The sequence below is a fragment of the Adiantum capillus-veneris genome, chromosome 28 (genome assembly GCF_014529385.1).
Source record: "Adiantum capillus-veneris isolate H3 chromosome 28, ASM1452938v2, whole genome shotgun sequence".
Taxonomy (NCBI): domain Eukaryota; kingdom Viridiplantae; phylum Streptophyta; class Polypodiopsida; order Polypodiales; family Pteridaceae; genus Adiantum; species Adiantum capillus-veneris.
The window spans coordinates 84,174,192-84,187,153 of record NC_140958.1 but is presented as its reverse complement, the minus strand read 5'-3'; positions in this window follow the sequence as shown (position 1 = coordinate 84,187,153).

The following is a 12,962-nucleotide window of genomic DNA, read 5'->3' as shown; positions in this document are numbered from 1 at the left end:
GGGAATCCTACCCAAGCATGAGATGCTAAGATGCTTAAAATGGTTGTAGGAATCTTGTCCAAAGCTTGTGGTGATTTTTATGCTTAAATGACTAAGGTCCTTGAAGTGTTCATTTCAAAGGTAAACTCTCAAGAGGCTTAAACCGTCTCCATAAACCGTCTCCACGCTTGATTGACTAAGTGCTTGAATGATTTAATTTAAACCAAATGACTTAATAAGCATAAAAGACACATGTTAAAATGATCCTCCACATGTGGCCCTCATGATGTGCTTGAATGCTATTGGATAGGTTTTAAGGGGGCAATGAGAATTTAGATACATATAAAACAAAAAAATCAAGTTCTTTCTCTTAAAGAGAAAAAAGAGGACACATGTCCAAATGAAATAATTAAATAATACGAGAGAGAGAGAGAGAGAGAGAGAGAGAGAGAGAGAGAGAGAGAGAGAGAGAGAGAGAGGTGGATCAAGTATGAGAGGGGGGTATACTCTCCCAGGCGCGCGCGCGCGCACACACACACACACACACACACACACACACATTCTCTCATTGTGTGGAGTACAATTGAAGCTTGTTGAGAAGTGGAGAGCCTTGGCTATGGAATGCAAATCCAACCAAGAGCCATGCTTCAATGCTTAAGCTTGCCATCTTCTTTATCTTCATTTCTATGCTATTATGCTATGCTAATCAAGAAGATTGATGATAAGTGAGGAACTATTTCTTTCTATTATGAACGATTCTTCTTCCTCTTCCCTACCCTCATTCTCCGCTAGCTCTCTCCACCTTCCAAGGTGTTTGAGGCCTTGCGAATGAGGCTTGGGATAGTTAATTCTTTTTGCAAAGTTTATGCTTGTGATGCATGAAGCTTTCCATCTTCATAGCATCACCAAGGTCACAAGGAACACAAAGATTGTATTGTAACAAGTCTCTCTTGATAGGAGAATCTATAATACAAATGCCTTTTGGAGGGGGACTGACTCCAAGTAAATCTGGTCCTCGACTATTGTCATGTTCTCTAATACTCTCCCTCTTGCAAAAGTATTTTTCATGCCAAGTTAATTAAGTACTATGTTCATGTTGCTACCATCAATTAAGTTCACCCTCTATGTTCTCAAAGTAATCTCACAAAAAACTCACTCTAATTATCTTAATTCCACTATTCTCAAAGTTCATAGGCCATTTTCATTACACGTAAAAAATGCACTTGTTTGCTAAACCTGTCTACTATCGTCCATATTCCTGTATTCCCATGGATAGAGTTGGGTAATCCAAAGATAAAATCCATGGATATGCTCTCCCATTGTGAATCAAGGATCGGCAAAGGTTGAAGCAATCCGGATTGCTTACCTCTATCAAACTCTCTCTTTTGGCATACTACACATTTTGAAACATACTCTTGTATGTTTTCTTTCATGGTAGGCCAACAGAAATATGTTTCTATCATTTTAGGGTAGATTGAATCCCTCTATGCCCCGAATAAGGAGAAGCATGAGATGCAACGTAGTGAGTTAGTAACGCATAGTCTATTGCCATAGAGAAGATAACCATATTTTAGGGTAATGGTTCTTTCTTCTTTCCTAGTGCAATGATTGAAATCACAGCTCTAAAATCGAGATCGATAGCATACTCATCTATCATAGAAGATAGATCATTGTGAGTTGCTATGCATATCGCATTCACTCTCGATCGTCTCAAGAGTGTATCAGCCACTTGATTATGCTTGCCATCAATGTGAGCAATCTTAAAATGAAATTGTGAAAGGAAATTTTCCAACCTCATTTGTTTGTTGGAGAGCTTGGTCTGCGCCATGAACTACTTAAGGCTTTGGTGATCCATTGGCAGAATAGAAAGGAGCCCCCAATAAATAGTGCTTCCACGAATCTAGAGCATGTAGAACTGCTAAGAGTTCCTTCTCATATTTGCCTAGAGCTTGCTCAATAGGGTAGATAAAAGGGGAACAAGAGTTATGATATAGATATGTGCTTCTAGACCTATCTCAACATGGGACCAAAAGAAGAAACGGTTGCATAGGGGTCCAAAAGGAAACGGTCTACCCGAAGAGCAATGTGCAATAAGTGCTTCTAGATTTACCTTAGCAAGGGACCAAGAGGAGAGATGGTTACAACTCAATAGGGGTCCAAAAGGAGGTAGTCTTACAAAGAGCAATGTGCATCTAATGGAGCTTAAAAGACCTTAGGGTTAGCTTCATTAAAGACTTGCAAAAGTTAGTGTTAAAAAGTCCTTTGACCTTACGCAAGCTAGGGCTATCCTAGAGGTGGGTATCCTACCGAAGCATGAGATGCTAAGATGTTTAAAGTGGTTGTGGGAACCTTGCCCATAGCTTGTGGTGATTTTTATGCTTCAATGACTAAGGTTCTTGAAGTGTTCAATTGAAAGGTAAAATCTCAAGAGGCATAAAACATTTCCATGCTTGATAGACTAAGTGCCTGAAGTATTTAATTTAAATCAAATGACTTAATACGCATAAAAGACACAAGTTCAAATGATCCTCCAGATGTGGCCCTCATGATGTGCTTGGATGCTATTGGATACGTTTTAGAGGGGTGCAATGAGAATAATAAATATTTAAGTTCTCTCTCTCAAAGAGAAAAAAGAGGACACATGTCCAAATGAAGTAATTAAATAATACGCGAGAGAGAGAGAGAGAGAGAGAGAGAGAGAGAGAGAGAGAGAGAGAGAGAGAGAGAGAGAGAGAGAGAGAGAGGTGGACCAAGTATGAGAGGGGGATATACTCTCCTACACACACACACACACACACACACACACACACACACACACACACAAACATTCTCTCATTGTGTGGAGTGCAAAGTGCAAGAGCTCAATCTCTTTCTCCAAGCTTGTTGAGAAGTGGAGAGCCTACACCAAAACTCCTGGCTATGGAATGAAAATCCAACCAGGAGCCATGCTTCAATGCTTAAGCTTTCCATCTTCTTCATCTTTATTACTATGCTATTATGCTATGCTAAGCAAGAAGAGTGATGATAAGTGAGGAACTATTTCTTTCTCCTATGAATGATTCTTCTTCCTCTTCCCTACTCTGATTCCCCGCTAGCTCTCTCCACCTTCGAAGGTGTTTGAGGCCTTGGGACTGAGGCTTGCGATAGTTATTTATTTTCGCAAATTTTATGTTGTGCTTGTGATGCATAAAGCTTTCTATCTTCATAGCATCACCAAGGTCACAAGGAACACAAAGATTGTATTGTAACAAGTCTCTTTTGATGGGAGAATATATAATACAAATGCCTTTTGGAGGGGGGACCGACTCCAAGTAAATCCGGTCATCAATTATTTTCATGTTCTCTAATACACTCTCTCTTGCAAAAGTATTTTTCATGCCAAGTTAATTAATTACTATGTTCATGTTGCTACCATCAATTAAGTTCACCCTCTATGTTCTCAAAGTAATCTCACAAAAAAGCTCACTCTAATTCTCTTAATTCCGCTATTCTCAAAGTTCATAGGTCATTTCCATTACACGTATAAAATGCACTTGTTTGCTAAACCTGTCTACTATCGTCCATATTCTTGTATTCCCATGGATATAGACTTGGGTAATCGAAGGATAAAATCCATGGATATGATCTTCCATGGTGAATTAGGGTTCGACAAAGGTTGAAGCAATCCGGGTTGCTTACCTCTATCAAACTTTGTCTTTTGGCATACTACAAATTTTGAAACATACTCTTGTATGTTTTCTTTCATGGTGGACCAATAGAAATATGTTTGTATTCCTTTAAGGGTAGATTGAATCCCTCTATGCCCCGCATAAGGAGGATCATTAGATTCATACATTACTTTCTCACGTAGTGAGTTAGTAACGCATAATCTATTGCCATAGAGAAGATGACCATCTTGTAGGGTAAATGGTTCTTTCTTCTTCCCTAGTGCAAGGGTTGAAATCACATCTCTAAAATCGGGATCGATAGCATACTCTTCTATCATAGAAGATAGATCATTGTGAGTTGCTATGCATGCCCCATTCACTCTTGATCATCTCGAGAGTGCATCATCCACTTGATTATGCTTGCCAGCAATGTGAGCAATATTAAAATGAAATTGCGAAAGGAAATTTTCCCACCTCATTTGTTTGTTGGACAGGTTGGTCTGCGTCATCAACTACTTAAGGCTTTGGTGATCCATTCGCAGAATGGAAAGGAGTCCCAAATAAATAGTGCTTCCACGAGTCTAGAGCATATAGAACTGCTAAGAGTTCCTTCTCATATATGCGTAGAGCTTGCTCAATAGGAGTGCAAAGTGCAAAGAGGCTCCATCTCCTTCTCCAAGCTTGTTGAGAAGTAGAGAGCCTACACCAACACTCTTGGGTTTGGAATGCAAATCCAACCAAGAGCCATGCTTCAATGCTTAAGCTTGCCATCTTCTTCATCTTCATTAATATGCTATTATGCTATTCTAAAGAAGAAGAGTGATGATAATTAAGGAACTATTTCTTTCTCCAATGAATGATTCTTCTTCCTCTTCCCTACCCTCATTCCCCGCTAGCTCTCTCTACATTCAAAGGTGTTTGAGGCCTTGGGACTGAGGCTTGGGATAGTTAATTATTTTTTCAAAGTTTATGCTATGCTTGTGATGCATGAATCTTTCCATATTCATAGCATCACCAAGGTCAGAAGGAACACAAAGATTGTATTGTAACAAGTCTCTTTTGATGGGAGAATCTATAATACAAATTCCTTTTGGAGGGGGGGCCGACTCCAAGTAAATCCACTTGTCAACTATTGTCATGTTCTCTAATACTCTCTCTCTTGCAAAAGTATTTTTCATGCCAAGTTAATTAAGTACTATGTTCATGTTGCTACCATCAATTAAGTTCACCCTCTATGTTCTCAAAGTAATCTCACAAAAAAGCTCACTCTAATTCTCTTAATTCCGCTATTCTCAAAGTTCATAGGCCATTTCCAGTACACGTATAAAATGCGCTTGTTGGTTGAAGCAATCCGGGTTACTTCCCTCTATCAAAGTTTGTCTTTTGGCATACTACACATTTTGAAATATACTCTTGTATGTTTTCTTTCATGGTAGACCAATAGAAATATGTTTGTATCCCTTTTAGGGTAGATTGAATCCCTCTATGCCCCGCATAAGGAGGAGCATGGGATTCATACATTACTTTCTCACGTTACTAACTCACGTAGTGAGTTAGTAACGCTTAAACTATTTCCATAGAGAAGATAACCATCTTGTAGGGTAAATGGTTCTTCCTTCTTCCCTAGTGCAAGGGTTGAAATCACATCTCTAAAATCGGGATCGATAGCATACTCATCTATCATAGAAGATAGATCATCGTGAGTTGCTATGCATACCGCATTCACTCTCGATCGTTCTAGAGAGCATCAACCACTTGATTATGCTTTCCAACAATGTGAGAAATATTAAAATGAAAATGCGAGAGGAAATTTTCCCACCTCATTTGTTTGTTGGAGAGCTTGGTCTACGTCATGAACTAGTTAAGGCTTTGGTGATCCATTCACAGAATGAAAAGGAGTCCCCAATAAATAATGCTTCCACGAGTCTAGAGCATGTAGAACTGCTAAAAGTTCCTTCTCATATATGCCTAGAGCTTTTTGAACAGGGTCAAGCATTCGAATTTCATAGACTATGGCGTGCCCTTCTTGGAGCAAAACAAGTGCAAGGCAATACCATAAGCGTCGCATTGGACCTCAGATGGCTTTGAGAGATCCGGTAGTGTAAGCACCTATAGGGAAAAGAGCATGTACATAGATGCTAATGTGTCGGGGAACACCATATCCCTGGTAAATACGCTTGCTACTGATAAGTCAATAAAAAGCTCTATTTTTGTGTATATGATTTTTGTTAGAGAATATGTAAATGATTCTAATGTTTTCACAAGTAGCAATAAAGGAAATCAAGAGGAATTACTAGAAGTGTCTAATTTCCTAAATGGATTTGTTTTCATTGATGACATCCCTAGTGAGCTACCTCCAAAACGAGGGGATGATGACTATGCAATAGAGCTTCTACTAGGAAGCTCACTGCCTAATAAACCTCCTTATTGAGTTTCACAAGCTCAACAAGAGGAGATCATGAGGCAAGTGCATAAAAGGGACGTTGAGGCCTAGCTCCTCTCCATTCTGTTCACCAATATTTTTTGTGCAAAAGAAAGATAACACATATCACATATGTGTCGACTATAGAGCACTAAATAGGATTGCTTTAAAAAAATGATTTCCCGTGCCACGGCTACAAGATCTATTTGATATGTTACAAGTTTTGGCCTGACAAAATGATCCAGCCGCGTTCAAACTCATGATGGACAAAAATCCTTAGGCCACTCAAATTCTCTTGAGGAGTACAAGTGACACCTCCACGTAATCTTTCAAGTTGTGAGAGAGAATAAGCTTTTCATTAATCAAAAGAAAATTGATTTTTTTTCTACAAGAGATCCAATATTCTACAAGAGAGGTAATGCCATAAAATATAATATCTAACTTTACCAAATGATTTTCTTATATTAAACTCATCATTTAATATTGGAAGATAAAAGGGGAACAAGAGTTAGGATATAGATATGTGCTTCTAGACCTATCTCAACATAGGACCAAAAGACGAAACAGTTGCATAGGCGTCCAAAAGGAGACGGTCTACCCGAAGAGCAATTTGCAATAAGTGCTTCTAGATTTACCTCGGCAAGGGACCAAGAGACGAGATGGTTACAACTCAATAGGGGTCCAAAAGGAGATAGTCTATCAAAGAGCAACGTGCATCTAATGGAGCTTAAAAGACCTTAGGGTTAGCTTCTTTAAAGACCTCCAAAGGTTAGTGTTAAAAAGTCCTTTGACCTTACGCAAGCTAGGGCTATCCTCGAGGTGGGAATCTTATCCAAGCATGAGATGCTAAGATGCTTAAAGTGGCTGTGGGAACCTTGCCCACAACTTGTGGTGATTTTTATGCTTCAATGACTAACGTTCTTGAAGTGTTCAATTGAAAGGTAAAACTCTCAAGAGGCATAAAACATTTCCATGCTTGATTGCATAAGTGCTTGAAGTATTTAATTTAAACCAAATGACTTAATAAGCATAAAAGACACATGTTCAAATGATCCTCCACATGTGGCCCTGATGATGTGCTTGAATGCTATTGATGGATAGGTTTTAAAGGGGTCCAATGAGAAATTAAATATATAAAAATAAATAATTAAGTTCTCTCTCTCAAAGAGAAAAAAGAGGACACATGTCAAAATGAAATAATTAAATAATACGAGAGAGAGAGAGAGAGAGAGAGAGAGAGTGAGAGAGAGAGAGAGAGAGGGAGGTGGACCAAGTATGAGAGGGAGGTATACTCTCCTACACACACACACACACACACACATTCTGTCATTGTGTGGAGTGCAAAGTGCAAGAGGCTCCATCGCCTTCTCCAAGTTTGTTGAGAATTGGAGAGCCTACACCAACACTCTTGGCTATGGAATGCAAATCCAACCAAGCGGCATGCTTCAATGCTTAAGCTTGCCATCTTCTTCATCTTCATTACTATGCTATTATGCTATGCTAAGCAAGATAAGTGATGATAAGTGAGGAACTATTTATTTCTTCTATGAATGTTTCTTCTTTCTCTTCCCTACCCTCATTCCCCGCTAGCTCTCTCCACCTTCGAAGCTTTTTGGAGCCTTGGGACTGAGGCTTGGGATAATTAATTCTTTTTGCAAAGTTTATGTTATGCTTGTAAGGAATGAAGCTTTCCATCTTCATAGCATCACCAAGGTCACAAGGAACACAAAGATTGTATTGTAACAAGTCTCTCTTGATGGGAGAATCTATAATACAAATTCTTTTTGGAGGGGGGACCAACTCCAAGTAAATCCAGTTGTCAACTATTGTCATGTTCTCTAATACTCTCTCTCTTGCAAAAGTATTTTTGATGCCACGTTAATTAAATACTATTTTCATGTTGCTACCATCGACTAAGTTCACCCTCTATGTTCTCAAAGTAATCTCACAAAAAAGCTCACTCTAATTCTCTTAATTCCGCTATTCTCAAAGTTTATAGGACATTTCCATTACATGTATAAAATGCACTTGTTTGCTAAACTTGTCTACTATTGTCCCTATTCTTGTATTGCCATGGATAGACTTGGATAATCCAAAGATGAAATCCATGGATATGCTCTCCCATGGTGAATTAGGGATCGGTAAAGGTTGAAGCAATCCGGGTTGCTTCCCTCTATCAAACTTTGTCTTTTGGCATACTACACATTTTGAAACATACTCTCGTATGTTTTCTTTCATGGTAGGCCAATAGAAATATGTTTCTATCCCTTCTAGGGTAGTTTGAATCCTCTATGCCCAGCATAAGGAGGAGCATGAGATTCATACATTACTTTCTGACGTAGTGAGTTAGTAACGCTTAATCTATTGCCATAGAGAAGATAACCATCTTGTAGGGTAAATGGTTCTTACTTCTTCCCTAGTGCAAGGGTTGAAATCACATCTCTAAAATCGGGATCGATAGCATACTCATCTATCATAGAAGATAGATCATTGTGAGTTGCTATGCATACCGCATTCACTCTCAATCTTCTCTAGAGAGCATCAGCCACTTGATTATGCTTGCCAGCAATGTGAGCAACTTTAAAATGAAATTGCGAAATAAAATTTTCCCACCTCATTTGCTTGTTGGAGAGCTTGGTCTGCAGCATGAACTACTTAAGGCTTTGGTGATCCATTCGCAGAATGGAAAGGAGTCCCCAATAAATAGTGCTTCCACGAGTCTAGAGCATGTAGATTTGCTAAGAGTTTCTTCTCATATATGCATAGAGCTTGCACAATAGGGTCGATCCTTTGAATTTCATAGGCTATGGCGTGCCCTTCTTGGACCAAAACACCTCCAAGGCAATCACCACAAGCGTCGCATTGGAATTCCGATGGCTTTGAGAGATCGGGCAGTGTAAGCACCTAGAGGGAAAAGAGCATGTACATAGATGCTAACGCGTCGGGGAACACCATATCCCTGGTAAATACGCTTGCTTCTGATAAGTCAATAAAAATCTCTATTTTTGTGTATATGATTTTTGTGAGAGAATATGTAAATGATTCTAATGTTTTCACAAGTAGCAATAAAAGGAATCAAGAGAAATTACTAGAGTTGTCTAATCTCCCAATTGGATTCCAAGATGTTTTCATTGATGACATCCCTAGTGAGGTACCTCCAAAACGAGGGGATGATGACTATGCAATAGAGCTTCTACTAGGAAGCTCACTGCCTAATAAACCTCCTTATTGAGTTTCACAAGCTCAACAAGAGGAGATTCTGAGGCAAGTGCATAAAAGGGACGGTGAGGCCTAGCTCCTCTCCATTGATCTGTTCACCAATATTTTTGGTGCAAAAGAAATATGGCACATATCACATGTGTGTCGACTATAGAGCACTAAATAGGATCACTATAAAAAAAGATTTCTTGTGCCACGGCTAGAAGATCTATTTGATAAGTTACAAGTTTTGGCCTGACAAAATGCTCCAACCGCATATAAACTCACGATGGACAAAAATCTTTAGGCCACTCAAATTCTCTTGAGGAGTACAAGTGACACCTCCAGGTAATCTTTGAAGTTGTGAGAGAGAATAAGCTTTTCATTAATCAAAAGAAAAGTGATTTTTTTTTCTACAAGAGAGGTAATGTCATCGAATATAATATCTAACTTTACCAAATGATTTTCTTATATTAAACTGATCATTTAATATTGGAAGATAAAAGGGGAATAATAGTTAAGATATAGATATGTGCTTCTAGACCTATCTCAACATGGGATCAAAAGAAGAAACCATTGCATAGGGGTCCAAAAGGAGACGGTCTACCCAAAGAGCAATGTGCAATAAGTGCTTCTAGATTTACCTCAGCAAGGGACCAAGAGGAGAGATGGTTACAACTTAATAGGGGTCCAAAAGGATGTAGTCTATCAAAGAGCAACGTGCATATAATGGAGCTTAAAAGACCTTAGTGTTAGCTTCATTAAAGACCTCCAAAAGTTAATGGTAAAAATTCCTTTGACCTTACGCAAGCAAGAGCTATCCTCGAGGTGGGAATCCTACCCAAGCATGAGATGCTAAGATGCTTAAAGTGGTTGTGGGAACCTTGCCCACAACTTGTGGTGATTTTTATGCTTCAATGACTAAGGTTCTTGAAGTGCTCAATTCAAAGATAAACTCTCAAGAGGCATAAAAAATTTCCATGCTTGATTGCATAAGTGCTTGAAGTATTTAATTTAAACCAAATGACTTAATAAACATAAAATACACATGTTCAAATGATCCTCCACATGTGGCCCTCATGATGTGCTTGAATGCTATTGGATAGGTTTTAAAGGGGTCCAATGAGAATTTAGATACATTAAAATAAATAATTAAGTTCTCTCTCTCAAAGAGGAAAAAGAGGACACATGTCCAAATGGAATGGGCTCAGACATCTTGTATATGCAAGAAGGGGTTTATAGCAGACATAGAAATTTGTATAGCTGTTTCATGTGATATTTATGCAAAGCAAGGAAGGATGTCTCGTGTGTGAGGCACCAATGATGATGCAATAGATTTTTAGATAAGAAAGGGACAAACACGATGGCAGTATGTGTTGCTCGAGGTGTTGGTTGAGACATTTGTTGTGCAAAAGATGTAGGTAGAATTGGTACTATGTAGATGGTGATTGAATCCAAGTTAAATCAAAAGTTTTTTTTTTCAGTATCTTTTTTTTTTCTACATGCATTGTGCAAACAGAAAAGTCTTAGAAGTCGGAGTTATTTCAGTCTAATTGCTCATATGTTGTGTGTCTGCCGTTTTGAAAGAAGTGATTAAATTATCACCTCTTCATTTTGTTTATTAGATGCCTTTTAATGAAGTTGCAATAGAGGATGTTTTTACATGAAAATAACTTTGCAGTATGATGGATGTTTTGTTTCTAGAAATGTGATGCTTGTAGAGGTGAAATTCTAAAACATTCTTCATTTTTTAAAGCTAAAGCTTTCTCAACTTCATGTAATTGTTACAACGATCTCATGTTTTTGAGTTTTGAGATTATATCTTTATGCTTGTGTAGTTCAATAATCCATGTGTTTTATAGCTTAATTACACTTGTTTGGTAATAATTTGCGTGGTAATCTGATTGCAAGAGCATTTATTTATCGTTTCTAAGCTTTTATAGGCTAGTTTATATGAGGGCTCTCATACAAACACACATGTTGCGTTCTCTCTCTCTCTCTTCCTCTTCTCTTCAATAGGATATCTACTGAGGTAGAATTGCATTCTCTTCTAGTTTTGTGTGAGCTCTCTCTCAACTTTCAATAGCTTGATATCCAGTGAGGTAGACTTGCATTCTCTTCTAGTTGAGTGTGTGTGTGTGTGTGTGTGTGTGAGAGAGAGAGAGAGAGAGAGAGAGAGAGAGAGAGAGAGAGAGAGAGAGCACAACAATGTAGTTGTTGGTGTCCCTTTCATGCATTAAAAACACAAAAGAGACCTAGAAGCTAGAGATGTCGAGGGCTTTAATTGGCCTTCATACCAGAGTATAGCACCGCAAGAGGAAGCAAGCAGGTGAGATAAGAGACCACTGCCGAATCCACGCACATCTATCCAAGAAAAAGAGAGAAAGCAAGACTGCTTTAGCTACTTTTTTAAACTGCAACGATGGACTTTTCACCTTTCACCCTTTCCCTCAAGGGCAAGTGTCCAAGATGGAGAGAGAAAGCAAGACTGCTTTGGCTACTTTTTTAAATTGCAATGGTGGACTTTTCACCTTTCACCCTTTCTCTCAAGGGCAAGCCTAGTGATTTTATCACTTGTTTTAGTGGGTGTGGAGGGATCTCAAAGCCCCTACCCATCATCCCATACGAGCTCACAAAACCTGCCTCCAGCAGGTTTCGTTTGCTCTTGCCAATGGCCCGACTCTATTGGCTAAAGGCATATGAGGCTGCTTAGGGTGGTTGGGGTGGGGTAGTTGGTGGGATTCGCTACTGGTGTTGGGCGACAAAAAAAAAAACCAATGATTGTCATCTATAGCCGTGCAAGGGAAAGGTAGCGAGTAGCAATTTTTGGGACCAAGCCTTTATGAGGTGTGGAGAGCGCAAACATGGCGTAGTAGGACATTGACTGCAGAGTAGAGCAAGGTTCATCGTGGGGCAAGGCCAGACTCTGTAGTAGAAAAACCAAACGGCACAGAGGGGTCTCTCTCTCTCTCTCTCTCTCTCTCTCTCTCTCTCTCTCTCTCTCTCTCTCTCTCTCTCTCTTTGTTTTTGTATCCCTTGCGTGAGGCCTACGAAGTCTCTTCAGCTTCCTCACTCCCCCAGGTCGGGCCATCTGCCACCAACACATTGGTGCAAGCCACTTTTTAAGCCACATGGCTTCCTAAATTCCTTTCTCCATAATAAATGAGTATACTGTTGCCCCATATCAACAGATGCAAGTGTACATGATTGCATTTGGTCCCTGCCTTCAAGATGCAAGCATATGTGAATGCTTCAGAGAGACACACAGCTCATAGCTTTTGTGCTTTATGAAGTGCACCACATTTGGCATACAACATGTCGACCAAGGCAGTTCCAAGTGCAACATTCTCTTTCAAAAACCCATGACTACCAATTTCATAGTGAATTCTTTTGCCCATATCAGTAGGTGCAAGTATACATGATTAAATTTAGCCCTTACTTTCAAGATGCAAGCGTGTATGATTGGATCAGCACCCATGCCTCCCTTCACATCCATAAAAAACAACCTAGAGCTTATTGGCCCTACCCAAGTTGACATATCCCACAATCAATACATGCCGAGAGACGGCATCTCGCACAGGAAGCTCCTCAAGCACTTTTTGTGCTATATGAAGTGCACCACATTTGGCATACATGTCGACAAAGGCAATGCCAAGCACGATGTTTTCTTTCAACAACCCCTGACTAACAATATGATCGTGAATTATTTTGCCCAT